The sequence below is a fragment of the Oncorhynchus nerka genome, unplaced genomic scaffold (assembly GCF_034236695.1).
Source record: "Oncorhynchus nerka isolate Pitt River unplaced genomic scaffold, Oner_Uvic_2.0 unplaced_scaffold_3746, whole genome shotgun sequence".
NCBI classification, from domain to species: Eukaryota; Metazoa; Chordata; class Actinopteri; order Salmoniformes; family Salmonidae; genus Oncorhynchus; species Oncorhynchus nerka.
The window spans coordinates 8,393-14,303 of record NW_027037548.1 but is presented as its reverse complement, the minus strand read 5'-3'; the positions used below and the strand labels follow the sequence as shown (position 1 = coordinate 14,303).

Here is a 5,911-nt window from a genome sequence, read left to right as displayed (position 1 = left end):
ACCCAGCTCCACATGTTAGCTTAGTAGAAGCCCAGTTAACCAGTGAAAACCCATCCACATGTTAACTTAGTAGAAACCCAGCTCACATGTTAACTTAGTATCCCAGCTCCATGTGTTGCTTAGTAGAAACCCAGCTCCACATGTTAACTTAGTAGAAACTCAGCTCCACATGTTAACTTAGTAGAAACTCAGCTCCACATGTTAGCTTAGTAGAAAACCCAGCTCTGTTAGCTTATTCCAGCTTAGCAGAAACCCAGCTCCACATGTTAACTTAGTAGAAACCCAGCTCCACATGTTAGCTTAGTAGAAACCCAGCTCCACGTGTTAACTTAGTAGAAACCAGCTCCATGTGTCCGCTCCATGTGTTAGTAGAAACCCAGCTCCACATGTTAACTTAGTAGAAAACCTAGCTCCACATATTAGCTTAGTAGAAACTCAACTTCACATGCAGAAACCAGCTCCATGTTAACTTAGTAGAAACCCAGCTCCACATGTTAGCTTAGTAGAAGCCCAGCTCCACATGTTAACTTAGTAGAAACCCAGCTCCACATGTTAACTTAGTAGAAACCCAGCTCCATGTGTTAGCTTAGTAGAAACCCAGCTCCACATGTTAGCTTAGTAGAAACCCAGCTCCACATGTTAACTTAGTAGAAACCCAGCTCCATATGTTAACTTAGTAGAAACCCAGCTCCATGTGTTAACTTAGTAGAAACCCAGCTCCACATGTTAGCTTAGTAGAAACCCAGCTCCACATATTAGCTTAGTAGAAACCCAGCTCCACATGTTAACTTAGTAGAAACCCAGCTCCATATGTTAGCTTAGTAGAAACCCGCAGTAGATAGACAGGCGCTGCAGATAATATTGCCATCGTCGCAGAGACAGAGGCAAAGGAGATGTATGTGTATGTAGCCCATGTATCTGATGCTGTCTAGCCATAAATATTATGGCATGTCATACTCTTTATGACCAGACAGCATCAGATACATGGGTTACATATAGTAAGACAGAGGGGGCGCTGTTTCGCTCGCTCATATGCTTTCTCCTGGTGAGATAGTTTCAGCCATTTGAAACTTAGGAACAGTTGGCTGGTGCACAGTGGTTATCTACTTTTTGAAGTGAAAATTAAATGGCTGGTTGTGTTCATGGTACATTAAAAAGACGTGTTTTTTACATTTAAATTACATGTCTTTATAATGTAATCTCTATAAATCCATCAGAATGACTTCTTCCTGGGTCCTCCAAATCACTGAGCCCACCCCTGCCATTGTGATTGGTTCCTGAGCCCACCGCTGTCGTTGTGATTGGTTCCTGAGCCCATAGGATGTCATTTTTAAATGTATAAAATCCTCATTGTTTTTTCTGTAAAACCCATGATGAAGGCTGAACTGCGTTGGTTTTACTTTTAACACAAAGAAGCTTTCTTATCAGCTTCCACTGTCCCACTCAATTAAATGCTATTAACAATACCTATGTCTGTAGGGTATAGATGTTATTCTGCATTGCAGGTGTGATTGAATTACATGATCCCAAACTTTAGGTACCTTCCTGCAATGGTAACTATGGATTTAGTACACAACGCCAATGGTCAAGTCAGGACAAGTCATTAAAAACAAAAGTGATATTTAATTTAGTAGACAGACTCCTCTTCTGCAGTGTGAGGTATCTCTGGTGCCGATCAGAGATATTATGGGGGTATAGTTATAATAACCTAAAGACAGTCACCTGCCAGACCAATGTGGGGCAAACTGTTGACCATTATTGGTAGAAAGATGGCAGCACTGTCTCTTGGACTGGTGATGTCACAACTGGTTGTCAGAGGTAAGTCTCCTACCGAAAAACTAGATCAGGATAGGAATAGAATTTAATAGAATTGGTAATACCTGGTGACTTCTCAATTACAAAAGTGGATAATTACTATGTAAAAATGTGTAAATATTAAATAATAACCTTTTTCAACATGACATTTCTGATTAAATACCAAGTATACTTTGGTACGTCTAAAGTGAGCACTTGTTAACGGTCTGTATGTGACTCTAACCCTAGGCAGTGCAGTTAAAGTCCTGTCTCAGCCGGGGAACACAGTACAGTTTCCATGTGACTACAGCTATGAAGACCACCAGGACATCCCACAGCTGTCTGTCCAGTGGAGAGGCCCGAGCAACACGCTCCTCTGTCACTACATCAAACACAAGGTGTGGAATGCTGTGTGTACGTTTTATCTGTTGTGGTTCTTACCCTGTAAGCCAGAGCGCCAAAGACAAAACATCCATTTTTGGTGAAAACAGTTTTGATAGAGCATGGGCGTTTGTAACGCCGAGGGTCGTCAGTACGATTCCCGCTGGGACCACCCTTATGAGAAAAAAGAAATGTATGCATGCATTACTGTAATTTGCTCTGGATAAAAGTGTTTGCTAAATTGCATATATTGTTATATTATATGTTATGTTAAGGCCTTCCAGAACTGCACCCAGGGCTACTCACTGGACTACACGCCTAGGAAGATCACTCTGAGCATCACAGAGGTCAGAACGCAAGACTTCGGATCTCACGTCTGCTCCGTTAGCAAGAGACACGAGTTCACGGACTTTAGCATCGAGCTAGCCGTGAAGACAGGTGGGTTGGTTTGTCTATATTGTCTGACTTTAGCATCGAGACTAGTCGTGAAGACAGGTGAGTTGGTTTGTCTATATTGTCTGACTTTAGCATCGAGGCTAGCCGTGAAGACAGGTGAGTTGGTTTGTCTATATTGTCTGACTTTAGCATCGAGCTAGCCGTGAAGACAGGTGAGTTGGTTTGTCTATATTGTCTGACTTTAGCATCGAGCTAGCCGTGAAGACAGGTGGGTTGGTTTGTCTATATTGTCTGACTTTAGCATCGAGCTAGTCGTGAAGACAGGTGAGTTGGTTTGTCTATATTGTCTGACTTTAGCATCGAGCTAGCCGTGAAGACAGGTGAGTTGGTTTGTCTATATTGTCTGACTTTAGCATCGAGCTAGCCGTGAAGACAGGTGAGTTGGTTTGTCTATATTGTCTGACTTTAGCATCGGGCTAGCCGTGAAGACAGGTGAGTTGGTTTGTCTATATTGTCTGACTTTAGCATCGAGCTAGCCGTGAAGACAGGTGAGTTGGTTTGTCTATATTGTCTGACTTTAGCATCGAGCTAGCCGTGAAGACAGGTGAGTTGGTTTGTCAATATTGTCTGACTTTAGCATCGAGCTAGCCGTGAAGACAGGTGAGTTGGTTTGTCAATATTGTCTGACTTTAGCATCGAGCTAGCGGCGAAGACAGGTGAGTTGGTTTGTCTATATTGTCTGACTTTAGCATCGAGCTAGCCGCGAAGACAGGTGAGTTGGTTTGTCTATATGGTCTTTACTTTGTTTCTACTTTGTTTATGTGTTTGTGTGTATTTGCATCTACTCATGGAGAGTTTGGTATTTTTCTGTGTCTTTAGATCCCATCACTTCCTTACCGACGAACAGGTGGGCTCAGTCAGGTAAATTCACAGAATGTATACAGTAGGGCAACTGTGTGGGATGCCTTTTGAAGGCCCTCGGATTAATAAAACAAATATTATAATAATAAAAAGATAATATATATTTATTTCTTTTATTTTTATTTTTACCCCCTAATTTCGTTGTATCCAATTGTTAGTAGCTACTATCTTGTCTCATCGCTACAACTCCTGTACGGGCTCGGGAGAAACGAAGGTCGAAGGTCCTCAGATTCACAACCCAACCAAGCCGCACTGCTTCTTAACACAGCGCTCATCCAACCCAGAAGCCAGCCGCACCAATGTGTCGGAGGAAACACCGTGCACCTGGCAGCCTTGGTTAGCGCGCACTGCGCCCGGCCCGCCACAGGGGTCGCTGGTGCGCGATGAGACTAGAACATCCCTAACCGGCCAAACCCTCCCTAACCCGGACAACGCTAGGCCAATTGTTTGTCGCCCCACGGACCTCCCGGTCGCAGCCGGTTACGACAAAGCCTGGGCGCGAACCCAGAGTCTCTGGTGGCACAGCCCTTAACCACTGCGCCACCCGGGAGGCCCCCCATTAAATATTTGTTTAACTCAGTCGGGGCCTCAACTTACTGTAGTAGAATACACAAGGTGCCACACTGCTTCTTAACACAGCGCTCATCCAACCCGGGAGCCAGCCGCACCAATGTGTCAGAGGAAACACCGTGCACCTGGCAACCTTGGTTAGTACACAAGGTGCCATTTGAAAATGTGGCTGTGTTTTTCCTCTTGTTGTCAGTCACCGATCGTCTCTTAATTAATTAGTCATGTCAGATTCAGTATCTCAGAAACAGCCGGCTGTCTGGGATTTTCACGCACGACAGTGTCTAGCATTTACCGAGAATGGTGCGACAAACACACATCCAGTCAGCGGCAGTCCTGTGGGCGAAAACAGGGGTCGAAGGAGAACGGCAAGAATCGTGCAAGTCAACAGGCGCAGGACAACAATGGTGTGCAGAACAGCATCTCGGAACGCACAACTTGTTGATCCTTGTCAGATTTCTAACTTAGTCTAACGGCCAGCTAATCTAAATGTAGTTGGTGGAATTACCAGCCAGGGGGCCCCATTGACTTTGTTATTCAGTCTCACTCAGATGTTATATTGAAAAACGACAAACATTTATCTCCACTCCTCTTGGCAAAATGTGTAGAATTATAGGAAATGTGCTTTTAAAATTGCAACATTTTCTCCACGCCTCATGGCAAAATGTGTCGAGTTGCACGAAATGAATGGTAAAATATAAATGTCTCTCTAAAATGTCTCTCTAATGTCAAGAGGGGGGCTGCTCAAATGTTTTTCTGACAATGTGGGGGTAATGCACATGTAGGTATCAGACCCGCGAGCCATTCGTGTTGAGTTCAGATTCTTTGTGACCCCCCCACCCCATCAAAGTAGCCCTGCTCTAATGAATGTAATCCAAAGAAATTCTACAATGTTCTTTTCAAACTTTTTTCAAACTTTGAAATAAGAGACAAAATATCACATTTTCCGTCTTGAATTTCCATGTCCAATTGATATCCTACATGATTGTAATTGTAGCAGCTGAGAGTGACCTTGTTATTTATAACGATAGTCAACTGTGTATGACAGTTCCTGTCTGTCATTGTTTCCCTCCTAGGACTTCCTGAGGGACATCTTGTTGTCCTTGTCTGCTCTGTGTTGGTCAGCACCTGGGGATGAACAGTAAAAATACTGGGAAAATAAAGAACAGATTGAGATGACATTTTTTATATATCTATAAATATTGTAATTAGAAATAATAAAGAATATAAGCTTCATAAACGTTGTACTCTGAACTACTACTGAAACATTAACTCTATTCATTAAATGTGTGTGATCTGTGTAGGCTGAGGATGTTAATGCTGTGACTGGACCTAATTGGTTATCCGTTTCTGTGTGTGTGTGTGTGTGTGTGTGTGTGTGTGTGTGTGTGTGTGTGTGTGTGTGTGTGTGTGTGTGTGTGTGTGTGTGTGACAGCTCAGATTTTTTTTATTTCACCTTTATTTAACCAGGTAGGCTAGTTGAGAACACCTTTATTTAACCAGGTAGGCAAGTTGAGAACCTCTGGCCAAGATAAAGCAAAGCAGTTCGACAGATACAATGACACAGATTTACACATGGAGTAAAACAAACATACAGTCAATAATACAGTAGAAACAAGTCTATATACGATGTGAGCAAATGAGGTGAGAAGGGAGGTAAAGGCAAAAAAGGCCATGGTGGCAAAGTAAATACAATATAGCAAGTAAAACACTGGAATGGTAGATTTGCAGTGGAAGAATGTGCAAGGTAGAGATATAAATAATGGGGGGCTAAATAAATACAGTAGGGGAAGAGGTAGGTGTTTGGGCTAAATTATAGGTGGGCTATGTACAGGTGCAGTAATCTGTGAGC

The 5,911-nt window shown here is 43.0% G+C and overlaps 1 long non-coding RNA gene across 1 annotated transcript; it reads left to right on the top strand.

Annotated features, from left to right (window-relative positions):
• The first annotated feature begins 1,310 nt into the window (after positions 1 to 1,310).
• LOC135566688 (uncharacterized) lies at positions 1,311 to 5,233 on the top strand. The gene is made up of 4 exons (XR_010462155.1): positions 1,311 to 2,192; positions 2,451 to 2,613; positions 3,451 to 3,492; positions 5,136 to 5,233. It is a non-coding gene; the product is annotated as an uncharacterized LOC135566688 (long non-coding RNA).
• The last annotated feature ends 678 nt before the right edge of the window (positions 5,234 to 5,911 follow it).